Here is a 15,515-nt window from a genome sequence, read left to right on the forward strand (position 1 = left end):
CTTGTTTCAGCAAAACAATCCCTAATAAGCAAGGGAAAGCTGCGATCTTTTTGCATGAGTCTTCTCACGTGATGCCTTAGTGTAATTCCTATTAGTGCTAATGGGGTAATTGGCTCCCCTCAATGTGAACTCCCTATAATGCATCCACGTAACTTGATTTGAGAGTGTAAATCCCATTAGCCTGAACGGCGATCTTTTCTGCCTCTAATTTACCCATTTGATCCTGCGAGCACTAACAGCCGATCTCGCCTCCCTTTGAAAGCGATAAATAGTCATCCGACTTCCGCTAAATGCTGTTTGCAAATGTGCAGGGCAGTATCACACCTCCGGCGTGGTGCCCCTCTCCGTGCCCCCCCTTGCAAACATCTGTGCTCAAGGGACGCCGCTGCGGGGCTGCCGGCGAGCGCCTGCTTTTCGTCTGGCTCCCCGGGCAGCCCCGGCTCTCAGCCACCTTCGGGATGGTTCCTTCCACCTTCCTAGCAAGCGTTTGCAAGGAGCAAGGCAATATGCAGACAGCAGGAAATTGGGTTTGCAAACTGGGGGGGAAAAAAAGGTGAAAGGCTACAAGAAGCATTTCCACCACCCCTGTGCCCGCTAGCAACAGGGAGAAATATTTGAGCACCTCGCTGAGGATGTAAGGAAATCTTTCCGCTGCAGTGGAGGATCTGGGTGAAGATTAAGGGTAGCTATTTTTTCAGTTCACGTCTTGATTTGTTTCCAACTGAAATAAGTAGGGAAGAGGATAAGCCAATGGGCTTTACACTGTCTGTCTGCAGTGTGGGGCTTGAAGCCAATTGGAAATGACTCCTCAGAAGGTACCATCTTGGACACCAGACACCTATCCGGTCGGAATACACCGCCGATGAGAGGATGATTTCTTTTCCTGCTCTGCCTCATAAGAGGATATTCTCGCTTCTCCACATGTGAAGGGAAGATGGGTCCCTCCCGTGGGGAATGTTACTGCTGGCCACCACTTCCTTTCTGAAAGCCCCATTTGAAAAGGAGGAAATAGTTGGTGGAGGAAGTTCCTGAAAAGGAATCTTTCAAATCCTTATTTTCATCAGGTTTTTTTCAGGGGACACCCAATATGATAGAAATAATTGGTGTGGCTGCCTCAAGTGATGGAAAAATTGCAGAAAACTGCAAAGGGTGTGACAGCAAGAAAACCGGCTTATTCTCCATTTATTGTACAATATTTATCATCAACCCATTTTGTATATTTTGCTTTCTTTTGTGTAATCTTATCATCACTGGGGTTGAAAACGATGTGATTTTTGCTCCTTTGAGTAGTTGCCAAAAAAGCACTTACGTCGGAGTATTAGTGTATCATTTGGCTAGCACATCACATAATGGTTTTTTTACAGCAAGTATTTAACCGTGTTTTCATCCTGTGGGAAAGAATGATGGGTCTGTTTTGTAAAAATAAGACCTTGTGGCAATGTGGACATGCAAGAGATAGAAACATAATGCAACAAATTAGTTTCAACACACAGAAATGAAGTAGTCCAGGCTCCATATACATTCAGCAGTGCTGGTTTCTCTCTCTCTCTCTCTTTTGTCTCTCCTTTTGTCTCTTGTTTTGAAATATAATGTTGGATTTTATGGGAAAACTTTGCAAGCAGAGCCTATAAGAATTCAACAAACCACCTACTTGGTTTGGGCATGCAAGATGATGTTGTACGCATACGTATGTTTCTGTATATGTATGCACACATATAGTTAAAATACTATTTGCTGGTATGTAAGAGAAGGAATAGTTATGGGTGCTATGCAGATACGATCAAATTCATCCATTTTGTACAACTCGGTGCAAGCTCATGGTGTTATATCAGGAACCAAATTAGCTTTATTGTAGGCTTAGAAGATGCTTCAGTTTTTAGCAACAGACACGGTATTGTGAAGTGGGAGAAATCTGATCGTCATAATGTCATCACAGAAAATGAAGACCTAGAGCAAAAAATAATTTGCCTTTAGGCACTTCAGAAATAATCAAACAGTTCATCATTACAGTTTCAAGTGATCCCACCAAATCTCTTCCAAATAGCAGCTAAGTGAATCTCTATTATAACTTGAAACCCGCCATTAACTTGAAAACCATTCATGCTGTGATCTACATCTTCCCAATCTGTGTTTTATAACCTGTGCAAAATAATGGTCATGCCCGCCATTGTCAGAAGGGCGGGGGGGGAGGGGAAGTTGCTTTTATAAAGTTCTCTCATTTCTAAGCTTTATTCTATTTAATAAAATGTCCCAGTGAGTTGTGACTAAGATTTCATTTTCTTTGTATGTAAAAATTCATCAAACGCTCTCTCAGCTTTTCCCAAGCAACTCTATAATACATTTGATGTCCATCTTCCTTCTTCCTACCAGCCACTTACCCTTTTGTGCAGTTGCATGCGCATTTGTATTTTGTCATGTCTGAATTTAGACCCTGGGTCTGGAAATGCCAAGTACGTGCCTAACTTTACTGAGTGAGAAGGAGTGGAGTTGAGCATATGGCTACATGATTTCTATGTTAAAAAAAAAAAAATGCCATTCAGCAAATTTATTAGGGCTTTATAATGAGTTATCATCAGTAGTTGCAGTAAAATACAACTCAAAAAAAAAAAAAAAGTCTATACCAGAGACTTTGTGATGGAGCGGGCTTTTTGTGTGTCCTTTGCTTGCTATTTTACAACATTCCGTAATTCTGGCACTTCCAGAAACATCTACAGCTTGTTCTCCAAAAGCCTTTCATCATGGAAGGTGCTGGACAGCCACAGTGCTTGATGCGAGCCAGGGTGCTCAAAGCCTGCCCTTTGGGCGTGCGGGTAGTTCCTTTGAACCAGCGGGGTTTTATAGCATGAGCATGCCTAGGGAGGGTTTCTCCAGGCTGCATTAGTACTTCAGGACAGGGACTATCCTGTTTTGAAAAACAGGAAAGCCCCTTTTTTGTAATGCCACCCTGTTGCACAACAATAATGAGCCATTAGAAAAATGAGGTGGGAGAGGGGATGAAGACCGTCTGGTCCCACTGAGGAGGATGCGTGAGCTACGGCTTTCAGAAGGAAGAAGTGCCCAATGGCCCAGCAGGGTTTTCCTAATCAGTTTGCTCTCCTAACCAATTTTGCTCCAGTTGTGAGTAGATCTTCACCTTTCCCATGCTGTAAGAAGAGTGATTAAAGGCAACCGAGAGAAGGTGAGTCAACAGTGACTAAAGACCATGCATAAATTCCTAACAAATGGCTAGCAGGGGAGATAAATAGCAGAAACATGAAGCAGCCTGACTTTACTTTGAGTAACACTTTATCTTTGCAGAGACGTCACTGCTGTGTTATATCATTTCCTCTCCAGATATGGCAGTGGAGGAGCAAGACCTTCCCATAATGGGGCAGCGCAAGGTGATTGGGATGTTTTTCATGGCTGCCTTGGGAGTGCCATCGGCCATACCAGAGCAAAGACTTGGGGCAGGAAAAAATACAGGGAGAAGAGCTAATAAATGACCTTTGCAATAGTGCGATCAAGTCAAGCCCACCAAAAATGGTAGGTGAGGTAAGTGTTTGCTCAGGAGCGGTGTCCTGCCCGCAAGGCATAACCAGGCAGTCAGCTAGATAGGAGCAAACTTGCAACACTGGATTTTTTTGGAGGGCTTGTGTTATCCCTGATAAAAATCTTGTTGGTATTTGGGGCAGAATGGCGCTGCTGGACACTTTGGCTGACTTTCCCTATGCCTTTCCATTACCGCTCTGACAAAATCACGGTGTTTAGTTATTCTTGCTTCAAATAAAATGCTCTGGCCAGGGTACATGTCCTTGAACTTGTGGGTGTCCTTCTCTTTTGTAGGGTCAGATCCCGTACAACCCCCAAATGCATACGCCACAAACGCAGCAGTGAGCATTGCCACAGGGCTGTGCGTGTGTAGTGCTCCTTGTAAACGTCTCCAAAATAGATGTCTTGTGCAGAAAGAAGTTTAAACAAAATGAGCTTCTAGAAGAAAATCTGCCTATTTGATTTTTTAATATTTTTTTTATATTTTTTTTTTGGAGAAACACCCTCCCTGTCCCAATGAATTCACACTGATTTGGGGGAAATACGCTCTTTTGCAAGATGGCAAGAGCCAAAGGACTGTGTGGAGCCTTGTGTTCCATCAGAGTTCAAAAAGGTGAGTTCCCATGAGATGGAAAGATTGGTTTTCTTGTTTAATGTGGTCTTTTCTTTGAAGTTAAGGATTTGAATGGCCCATTTCTCATGTTTTCTTTTGTTTTGTTTTTCCCCCTAAATATGTTTATGTTATTGGTTGAAATATTTTGTTGGCTTTGCTTATTTATGCCTGTAGAGGGTATCATTTAGGTAAGTTCTTATTTCTTGCATTTTCCACCTATAATTATGAACATGTAAGAGGAGGAACACGCCTTGTCATAAAATAGTTATCTAACATGAAGTGACAGTAAATGTGTTTGCTTTGCCTGTTTCTTCTTTGTGCCGACTTTCCATGAATATTCTGGTACATGCACAAAATTGTGTGTGTACATATTTATTTGTGTATATATATACACACACAGGGACATGGGTGGCAGCAGCTACAATCAGTTAATGGTAGAAAATGTTAAGGGGTAGGGGGTCAGTTTTAATCTCTTTTTAGTGTGTTTCTCTAAAATTTTGACCAACTAAGTGCGTGTAAGCAATCCCAGGACAGGTAATTTCACTCAGATGAAGGATTTAATTTCCAGTTTTCAGATGACAAATGCTCAGATGAAGGATTTAATTTCCAGTTTTCAGATGACAAATGCTGCAATGAGTGATGCCAGTAACAAAAATTAGTTGCAGAAAATTTAAAAGAAAAAAAAAAAAGCGTACCCAAACCATTGCAGACTTCTTATTGGCTGTTTGCAGGGTAAAAGCAAATTCATTAAATAAATAATTTGATCCAAATGATTTGTCCAGTTGTTGATGGAGCTAACAGGGTGTCTGGACTTGTCTAGTGGTTTGGTTAGAGCAATAGTGATGAGGAGAGCGATGTAGAAAAGCTGTTTATTTAGAAAGCTGCTCCCCAGTCTGCTGAGAAGGAAAACCAGCAGTCTCCCAAGATGCTATTTTCTTTCCTCAAAATTTCTGAGCCAGTACAGCCAAGCATGGAGCTGACATTCAGTGGAGAACAACTAAACAACTACGGCTGATGGGTGCGGTGGAGCACAATGTGCCACCAAGTGGCATCAAGGCTCTGCACATCCCCTGTGAGGGTGTCAGGAGAGCTCCACGTTATCTATCCCCTCTGCTGTGGTACAACACACTGGTTCCCCAGAGGGAAAGGGGATCATGGATGATGCTCAGAGGGTTGGTTTGGTGCTGCACAGTACGTGAGCCTCCAGGGATAGCCGTGCGCTCCTGGTGCTCTGGGGACTCCAACCTCACCACCTGTGCTGGTGAGAAAAGACTTTTCCTATCTGAAAATAACCAGCTGGTGTCTAGAATCTGCTCATGGGAGCATGTGTCTGATGTGTAATTTGAACTTGATTGTGAGAGCCTTGTAACCTCTCCTGGAGCCAGGGTTGCCTTCCTGGAGCCAGCCCCTGCTCCCCCAGGTGACTGGGCGGTTGCACAGCTGGGCACTGGTGTGCCTTGGACCTGCATCAGGTATGCTCCAGCCTCCCTCAGAGAGTTATCAGGCAGAGGTGACTCCTGGGGCATCATCCTCTTCTATGGTTCTCCCTTGATGCCTTGCATCAAGCTGCTTACACCCGTTTGCTCAACAACAGCTGAAACTTGACACTGACTAGGATGAGCACGGAAGGGAGAAACCTGTTGTCTCTAAGGCTGAATCTGCCTTGCAAAGCTTGGTGCTCACTGCAGAGCCCCTTGGGAACTTGTTGGTGTCTTGGGATGTTGCTTTTGTGAATGGGGCCAGCCTGGAAATTTGTTTGTGGATGTTTTCTTCCATGCTTTGGAAATATTTGGGTCTGCAGTGCTTGGTCAAAGAATGGCAAGGAGAAATTATTCCTTGTCTGCCACTTACATGTGGTGTGTCATGAGACTTTTTCTAGTCCAGGCTTTGAATGCAGTCATTGAGTTAGAAGAATAGTAGTACTAACAGGGAGGTTGGCTAATGCGTTTTGGTGTTGATGCCATCACCAAAATGCTGAAGCATGAGTCGGATTGTAACTGTGTTTGTGGGACTGGCTGAGAAGCATTTCCACACAGCTCCGATGAACTATGTTCGTCTTTGGTCCCACTTTATAACACGGAAATCAGAGTGGTTTTGGCGTGTGCATTTGGAAAACCAGGTGCAGCACTGATCCAGTTTTCATTTCATCCAAATAACCAGAACTCAGAGAGAGAGGACTTAGCAGAAATGGGTTTGGCTGACAACGAGAGGAACCCAGTAAAATTTCTGCAGCACCAACAAACTTCCCTGGCCTTACACACAGTTCAGAACCATCTCCCAAACTCAGGGACCCCCTTGGCTATGGGTTTTATGTGTCACAAAGGCTGGCTCTGACAAACATTTTTAGAATCACCATCTGTCAGCTTTTCCTTCAGGGATCCCCATTTACAATAGCTTGTATCCAGGCCATGTGCAAATCCCACTGGGCTGAAACTTGGCCCTGCACTAGGTTGGCCTGGATGCAATTAACAAACACAAAATTTATTCAATTTAGTTTGGCCAAAAATATAAGATTCTTTTGTTTGCAGATGCTGAAGTTTAGATGCCTTTCCAAACTTATCAAGGACAAGGGAACTACTTTGGAGAAAATAACAGCCAACCCCAAAGTCATCCTAGAATTCAAATTGAACCAGAAACCTAAGCACTGAGTCGTTCGTGGAGGTCGGGAATACAGTCCATTTTTTGATTACGGTACTTTTCAGTGCTGTCTCTGAACTTCATTGTTCTATCTGGGCTTCAGACAGAAACATCGGAAGAAGACACCCAGCATTTGCAGCATCGGGGTGGGGGGGCCAGCAGGAAGCATCAGATATCGCCAGGGAATTCTTTAGTTCCAGGAGGTTTGGAGAAATGTCTGACCAAAATCGCAGAGCGTGGAGGCCAGGACTGTCATGGGAGCATGTCTGAATTGCTTTGGTCTGGAGGTCTGTCTGAAAATGTTGTAAGATCAGGATCTGTCCCTCTTGATTGTCCATCCAGGCTCTCCAGTTTTTAGGTCTTATCTGCCAGACTCGAGCATGATAAACCTTATGGAGCCTGATTTGTCTGCCTCGGAAAGATGAAGGGCTGATTCAATCCTTCTGCTTTCACATCTTTGTTTCCCAGCTTCCACAAAAGCACCAGACCACTTAATTTATTCCCATCATCTGTGCAGGTACACTGTGATTATCAAGCAAAATTCATGCCTAGGATGCGGGCCTTCTTTGAGCACTGTTAACCCCTCACCACCCATCTCCCCCGGTGACCCCTGGTCCAGGGAGGGAGCAGAGCCTCTAGTTGGGCTGAGTGGTGGGATGAGAAGCTAAAGGAGAGTTTCCCTGCACGTACCTGGTGGCAAGCAGGCCTGCTGCCAGCAGCTAACGCAGCACAAGAAGGGTTTCACGTAAGCACTGATCGGCACGGAGTAAAATCTTCGCGTGTATTACCTCCCCCAGGTAGCTTCGCTCCAAGAGATAACACGGGAACATTTCACAAAGACCTTCTTTTTTTCCTAATTAAGGAGAATGTACCCCAAACATCTCCACCAAAGCGAAGACCCAGAGGTGCTGGGGACATTTGGTCACCTCCCAACCACCCCGGCCACGCCGCAGGAGGGGGAGCAGGCGGGGTGCCACGCAGCCACCCGGCGCCCGCCGCTGCCGGGTTAGTTAGTATGCTGGGGCTGTGCGGTTCCTCTGCCATCTTCATTCACCTTAGAAATGTGGAGTTTGAATGGTTTATCTCTATTAATCACCAGCTCAAAAAGCTTTGTGCACCAAGGGCCGCAGATAATTAACTTCACTATACTGCTTGTCTTATCAGTATCAACCTCTTGTCCTCCTGTGAAATAGTTAAAACCATCAGCCCCTTTTTACTTTTCCATTTAACTCTAATGCTTTAACACTGATGTTCTAAATGGCCCCGCGATTCATACTTATTAGACAAACCTTTCTTTCTGCATCTCTTATATTTTTTGATAATTGGCCATGTACGTTTCTAAGGGGCTCAACAGCTTTTCATGCCACTATACTAATAATTAAAGGTTTCTCGCAGCCTTTCAGATTTCTCTTTACCTTTTTTTCTTTGATAAGTATAATTTGCTGTTTAATTTGGGGGCGGGGTGGGGAGGAAGAAAAGTAGTAGTGAGAGGCCGACTGAATAGGAAAAGGTTTTGTTTAACAAAATTCACTGATTTTAAACAAATCTGCACCGCTTCCCCATTTTTGTCCCTCCTCTCACTGGAGCTGTGCTGCGAAGAGAGGAGAGGGGGGAGGCGAGGTGTGGTGGAGGCAGGAGATGGGGGTTTGGTTCCTTCGGAGCTGCTTGGTTTAGCCCTTTGCTGTACTCACGTCCTCCTCCCCGCCAGCTCCCCAGGAGCTGATGTGGGACCAGGCCCTTGCTCCACTGGGGACAATGGCAATTGGGCTGCCTGGCCGTGCCAAGGGAGGCTACAGTACACGATCCCTCACACTGTGCTGTTTCATCTCCGTGTCCCAGGTTGTTTTTAAGGGATCTTTCCTCCCAGAGGCTTTTTTTTTAGCTCCATCAATCTGCTGTCCAACTCCTCTGTCCTACCTAGCTCTCAGGGGCTGATTCTGGGTGTTTATGCACCTGATGCTTATGCTATCCAGAAGGATTGATCCATTTTGTGTGGTTTTGTCTCCTGCCTGTCTCTCCCAGAAACCCTTCCTGTTCTAGAGTACTCTTTTCCCTCTCCCCCTTGCATTATTTGAGTTTTTCCCTTTTGTGTCACTTGGTTTTGTGTTTGTATTATTTTTAATCCAGGTTCTCCAGTGCCTTCTCTCCTACTGTTTTTGGGTTCTTCCCATCTCAGCTCATTTCTACCATTGTTCCTGCTCTGGGACCCTGCTGGGGGATGACTGAGCTGGGGGCTACCCGTGGTCCAAGCAGCAGAGCCATCCCATGTGGAGAACAAGCCCAAAGGGCTCCCCAGGGGCATTGCCCTACATCCATGGAGAACACAAGGACGCTTTTGGCCACACTGCTGGATCTTCTCTCAGCACCAGCCCTAGGTGAGTACCACCATGCAAACAGAGGGGAGACATCGGGTCTGGGGGGGGCCCATTGCTGCCATGGCCAGCTCTGCTTCCCCAGGTGCTGCCTGGCTTGGGAGAAGTGTTTGGGGGCTCTTGGAGGCAGGGGCATGGGCAAGGATGGGATCTGGGAAGAGAAACTGGTGCTATGACAGCCTGTTGGGCTGTGTTCGTGCAGGCGAGGCCACTTGAGTCTATGTTCTTCACTAAAACTACTCTGACAAATGTAACTCAATAGCTCCCATTCTAATTTTTAAATTAATTCTCTCCATCCCCCTACCTCTTTCCATGTACATAGGCTCAGCAAACATTATTGCTTGTGCTAGGGTACGCTGCTAAACCCCAGCTCCTGGAGTCGTGCAATGGGAGGCCCTTTAGCCCCTTCAAAAGAAAACATTTCCAAGGTTTTGCAGAGAAGGATACGCGTGTGACCCCAGTGAGCACTCTGAAGTGCTCACGCAGAGACAAACACCCAACACTCTGTTCTAAGACCTGCAATTTTTACACCATCTCTCGATGTGGGGAGGAGGTGGGAGCAGAGGGAAGAGCTGATCATAAATTTTTTCCTGTCGGAGATGGGCAGCGTGGTGTTGTGCTCCTCCAGCCAACACACAGCGGCCGTTTCTTATCAACCCCAGTGCTGAATTACAAAACAAGTTCATGCAGAAGTCACTCAGGTTGTTGTGTGTGGGTTTTGTTGTTGATGTTGTTGGGTTTTGGTTTGTTTTGTTTGTTTTTTGTTTGTTTGTTTGTTTGACTTTGGTTTTTGAGCAAAGAATTCATACAACCTGTAATCTGTTTGGGGTTTGTTCTCCAGTATGGGAGGGAGAAAAAGGCCAGTGATGCTTCTGTAGAGAATAATTCATCCCGTCCTACTTGCATGGGTGCTAAGTGACCCCTTTGCTCAGCTCCTGCTTGGGCTGGGGAGGCGAGCGGGCTGCCTCCCGTATCTCCGTTAGCTGCTGGGGGTTAATAGGGGCACTCGACACACACAGGCAGGCTCTAAGCAGGGTCAGGGGGCAGCCAGCACATTGCGACCTGAAATCTGACAGCTTTTACTCATTCCAGGTTAGCTGACCCCATTTCTCCCTGGGTAACCGCCTTGCCCCGTGCCCACCCTGGAGCACACGGTGCTGCAGGAGGCTGGCCTGATCCCGCTGAGCACTGGGGACAGCAGTGACCCCCCTGCACGGATGCGCTCTTCGCCCTCATGTTCCATACCCCAAGTCACTAGCCAGTATCACAAGGGGAAATAGAAAGCAGCAGCGGTTGTTTAACATCCAGCCCCTGCCCCTCTGCCATCTCGAGCAGGACAGCTCAAAGCTGCTCAGCTCCGGATGATTTATTTGTATTTATACCCGCCAGGCCCAGTGCTGTGCAGCAGCGCGACCACGGGGACCTGGCAGTATCTGGGGTGCTGGAGAGCAGGACCTGACCCTGACGTCCCCCCGTGTCACCACCCATCCCATCCAGAGGTTTATTTTCAGCAACTTTGCAATGCAAACAGCGGTAAGATCTCTTCCTGAGCTCCAACCACCAACCCTGGCCGTTCTCACTGATGCTTCAGTTTTCTCCCTTTCCCCTGAGCCCAGGCTCCGAGGGCAATTCCCTTATCTCTGCCTGTTTTGTTTTGGTATCTCACACAGCAGAGTGTCTCGAGGTGTCTCTCCTCCTTCCTCCTTTCCAGCTGTCTGTCTCCCTCCATCACTTTGTCACCCTCAGCTGCTTGTTAGTCTCTGCTTCCCTCCTCCTTCTCCCTAGTTGGTCCATTCGTCATTTTTCCTCAGTAGTCCTGGCTCCTTTCTCTCCCACTTCTTCTGTCTCTTGTTTCTCCCTCCTTTCTCTCGTTCGTTTTTCCCCCCTAGTGTCGGAACTTCTTTCTTTGATTCCCCCCGCCTCCACCTCCCACCCTTTATAGTGCTGTTATCTGTGATTTTGGCAAAGAGCACATTTATTGGGGAGGAATATCCCCATGGCAACGCAGCAGATGGTGACTTTTGATTAGCTTGGCTTTTTTTTTTTTTTCCCCCGACTGCCAAATCACAATCCGTCTTTGAAATTAAATCAGGCTGTGATAGCATCAGTTGTTCTGGAGAGGGGACGAGAGAGAAACAAGACTGAAGTATTACAGCGGGAGCCAGGATGTAATGCAAATTCGTGTTTTTTAACCCCAGCAATAAAACCCCCCTGTTCATTCCGGGAGCAGGAGGAACCACAAGAGAGGGAATAATAAAACTGAAAAAAAAAAAAAAAAAGATTTTGGGAAAAAAAAAACATCACCCCACATGGGCTCCTCACTCCAAGCATGCTGATGTTTTTCTCTGTAGGGCTGATGTCGCCCCTCATCAAGTCACCAGTGCTGCCAGGCCCAATCCTGCAGCTGTTTGAGCACTGCCGAGGGTTTTTCTCTTGTCATGGATGGTGGGAAGAGGCCAGGTTCTCAGCTGAGCGATTGGAGCAGCTATTTATTAATGGGGTGCGGCATCCGAAGCGGGAGGAAAACACGAGCAAGTGGCTTCTGGAGGGAGACGAGGGGAGTTTCAGGGTAAAGCAGGGAGGCAGAGGAGCTGGAGGGGGTGGCTGGCATCGGCGAGCCAAGATGCCGAGGGATGGAGGGCATGGGAAAGCGAGGAGCTGTCTGTAAGGGCACCGGGGAGGTCTGCGCCTGGGGAAGGAAGGGCACAAAGCTGTGCCATGAAGAGCGAGTTGCAGGGCATAGCCCCGTGGAAGATGGGGAAGCAGATACCGGCGCAGAACTTTCTTGAACTGCCTCAGAAGTGGGTGGTATTCGAGTCCCACGAGCTCTTTCGCCTGGTGCCTTCTGGAGGGTGACCAAAGGTGAATGCAATTGAGCGCTAATCATAGCTGAAGATAAAGGAAGGCTTGAAAATGAAAGCCGTGGAGAGGAGATGACTAATGGCCCGGCCATTTCGTGGGAACTGACGCGTCGGCTCAGGCTGCGAGTCTGCCGGGCTGCTATCTCCTATTACTCATGTTCCCCACGCAGGAGTTCAGCAAGCAGTTGTCTGGTCTCTGTGCTGACTCCTTTGGACGCAATGAGGTTAGAAGTTACGGCTGAAGGTAAATAAAGAGTCACGTCCAGTCTTGGTGAGGCTCAGCTGAGGATGGAGGGGTTTCATCAGAAGCTCTGCCCTTGTGGCCCGCAAAATCTTTGAACATATGGGGTCATCTTGTTCTTTTTAACAAATAACTGAGGTGTTCCCACTACACTTCCTGGTACGTAGTCCATGCTCTCCCGCTTGCTTGGAGCTATGGGCCTCCACTGCGACTCTCCCACTGCATTTTTAGTCAAACCAGTGCCTTTTCCTGCTATTGCTCCAGGGGACTCTGCAGGCTGTCTTAAGTTCTTCCAAGATAAGCTCTCTGGCCAACAGATAAAATTTTGCTGCAGATGTTGTTGCTTCTGTTGGAGAGCTCAGTTTGGGAGCATTTTGTGTACGCCCGGTGTTAGATCTGATGTTCTTTGAGGAGAAGAGACGATTTGGGTGCAGGGGATGAGTCAGGTAGGGGTGGCACTGCAGCTTAATTGCTGGGGGATATCCCAGGGCCTGATTCTTCCCTGTGAGTTGATGGCACGAGGGAGAGCTCCAGGCTGCAGTGGCTCACGTGTCAGAGGACAGCATGGGAGAAACATTTCATGAGCTCCGTGGGATCTAAACCTGCTACCAGGTCTCAGGTGGCTACACAGGGGAGGTTAACCCATGGTCCAGTCTGTTTACATGGTAAATCCTAGTTTAGATGAGAGTTTGTAGCTGCTGGGCATTGCTTGCCTTGTGTTGGTCAGATGGCTGCTGCCCAAACGGCTGAGCTCCTTGCCCTGGGCACCCTGCCAGCGTCTGCTTGCCCTTAAATCTCTCCCCCAGCCATCTTCCCTCGCAAGCACCTTGCAGACGTGCTCTTCTCTTCCCTCCCGCATGCCCCCAGGAGAAAAATATCATCTGTAGGAGCCGTGCGTGCTGTGCCTGCGTGCTCTGCCCCGCGGTGCTGCCCTGCCCGAGCCGGTGACCCCCGGCGGGGTGCAGGAGCTGCTGGTGGCTGCGAGCCCGCGCTGCCCTGCATCCCGCCGGCACGGCGTGCGTGTCCCGAGCGGTCCCAGCACGAGCCTGGCATCCACAGGGCTGCGATCCAGGCCAGAGAAGCTGCACAAAACAAACCGGCTGTGACACCGCGGCAGCGTGCTCCAGCCTCTCCGGCTTGACACCGCATCGTTGTATATTGATGCCATGACACCAGCGCTCAAAATAGCACCGGGACAATTTGATTTCCTGCAGATCTCAGGATGGGGTCATAAAAACGGAGACTGTTCTGGAGAAATGGGATAGGGTGGAAATGTTTGTAGTGACATCACAGCCGCTTCCATGCCAATGGCCTCCTACTGCTGCAAACATGTGATTGTGATTTTGTTGCACGCTCCATCAGAAGAGAGCCAGGCTGGCCGGGGAGGGAGAGGGAGGAGAAGGGACGGAAATATTCAGTTCTTGTATCTTGATTCAAATATCTGACAATAGCCTTGCAGCCTGGGGTGCTGAGTGATCAGGAGTGGGGCTGTGGGGCTGCTGCCAGATCAGGGGAATCCAGGGGTTTGCAAAGCCCAACTGGGGGCTGGGTAAGGACCCTTGGCTTTGTGGTGGAGGATGCTGCTCTGCATTGGGGTGCTTCGTTGGAGAGTTGGGTGGTCTCCTCGTGCTCGCTCTTCCCCACTGGTCCCAGTTGCATTTAACGTCACTCTTCTTGGCAAAAACAACCTCCAGGCTGCAAAAGCCACCATGTAGCTGTTGTCTTTTTGGGGTTCCTGCTATAGAGGGGAACAGATCTCAGTCTTGGAGCTTCACCCGCAAAGCAGGGAGCAGCAGTGAGGGGTTTAAGTAGCTGAAGGTGGAGAAGGGAAAAAGGGAGCAAAGAGATGGGAAGAGGAGAGAAACAGAAGTCAGCCCAAAAGGCAAAACTGGTCTGTGTCTGAAGGAGCTCGCAGGAGGAAACCTCGCTTTCATTGCCCCACAAAGGGCTCTGGTGGCTGCCGAGCCCAGCTCGGAGCAGTATTTGCAGGGGGATGGGGCAGTGAAGGGATCTGGTTAATGCACCCCTCCATCCGATTAGGCTGTCAGAAAACCAAACCGCTTCCATCACTGTCTGAGGAGAGACCCACTCCTTGCTTAATGTGCTCGCGGTCCCGTCATTGCCACTCCAGGGAGTGGGGCCACCGCCACCGCAGTGTGCAGCAGGCTGTGAGTTTAAAATCCTATTAGGCAGAGACTAACAGTTGCAAAAAGAAAGCAGGTATCCCCTAGTGGGGATTTAAAGATGTTTAGACATAATTGGATTTTCCAAGCAGATGTCATTATTGTTAAACCGTTGCCCACTTGATATGTTCAAGTTGTTGGCTGTAATTGCTAAAATTAGCAGGTCTGTATAGAGCAAAGGTCAGTCGGTTAATATTGTGATTTAGTATTTTATGAAGTAATTCCAAATGCTTTTATGTATGTTTTTGTTTTTGCAGCCTAAGCCCACATTAAAGTAGTTGTGGGGCCTGCTAATAAAATAATGACTCAGTCTCTCCGAGCCGGCTGCCGGCCGGGCTCGAGCCGCCTCCGCTGCGCGCTCCTGCTGCTGCTGCCAGGGCTGGGCGCCTGGGGCTAGGGCTGCCCTCGGGCAGGAGCCCTCCAAGTGGCTCCAACCCGCTCCCTTCGAGCAGAGCTGGTGCTTGAAACCAACCCCTTACAGCCTGCGGTGGCTGAGAAAAAGTTCTGCCACCAGAGCCTCTGGTCCTCATGGTGGATCAGCTGTGCCTGCGAGCACCTTCAGTGAACGCCCCTGAAGGACGCACTGCTGGCCTCGCAGGTCCCAAAACACAGCTTTTTTACAGGGAAGGTGTATTTCTGGAAGAGCCTGTCCTGGGACAGGCAAGGGTTTACTTCCAAGGCTATATTGAAAGGTTTGCTGAGGTTAATTTATTTTTGTAACACGGGTATAACCCATTTCCATGGATGGTTTGGGTACACCTGGCAGATTTTCTGCTATGGCAGGAATGCAGAACTTTGATAATGCAGTCTGACCTGCTTTCTTACCACCAGCCCTTTATGGCTCTCTTTTTTTCCCCTTTTTTCTTTCCTTTTTTTTTTTTTTTAATCTATAATCTTTTGCTTGCAGGAAGTGCTGAGAGGTGTTTTGTGGCCTGCAGTGCACAGGGAGATGTGGAAGAAGAGACCTGCAGGACCCAACACTTACTGGGTGAGCAAGCTTGGGTCTCTTCCTGACCCGTGTTCCCATATTCCTAACAGCAAGTTTTGGTGTGTGCAGCTGCCAGGGCTGCCACAGGAGCT

Source organism: Anas platyrhynchos, chromosome 13 (assembly GCF_047663525.1).
Source record: "Anas platyrhynchos isolate ZD024472 breed Pekin duck chromosome 13, IASCAAS_PekinDuck_T2T, whole genome shotgun sequence".
Lineage (NCBI taxonomy): Eukaryota > Metazoa > Chordata > Aves > Anseriformes > Anatidae > Anas > Anas platyrhynchos.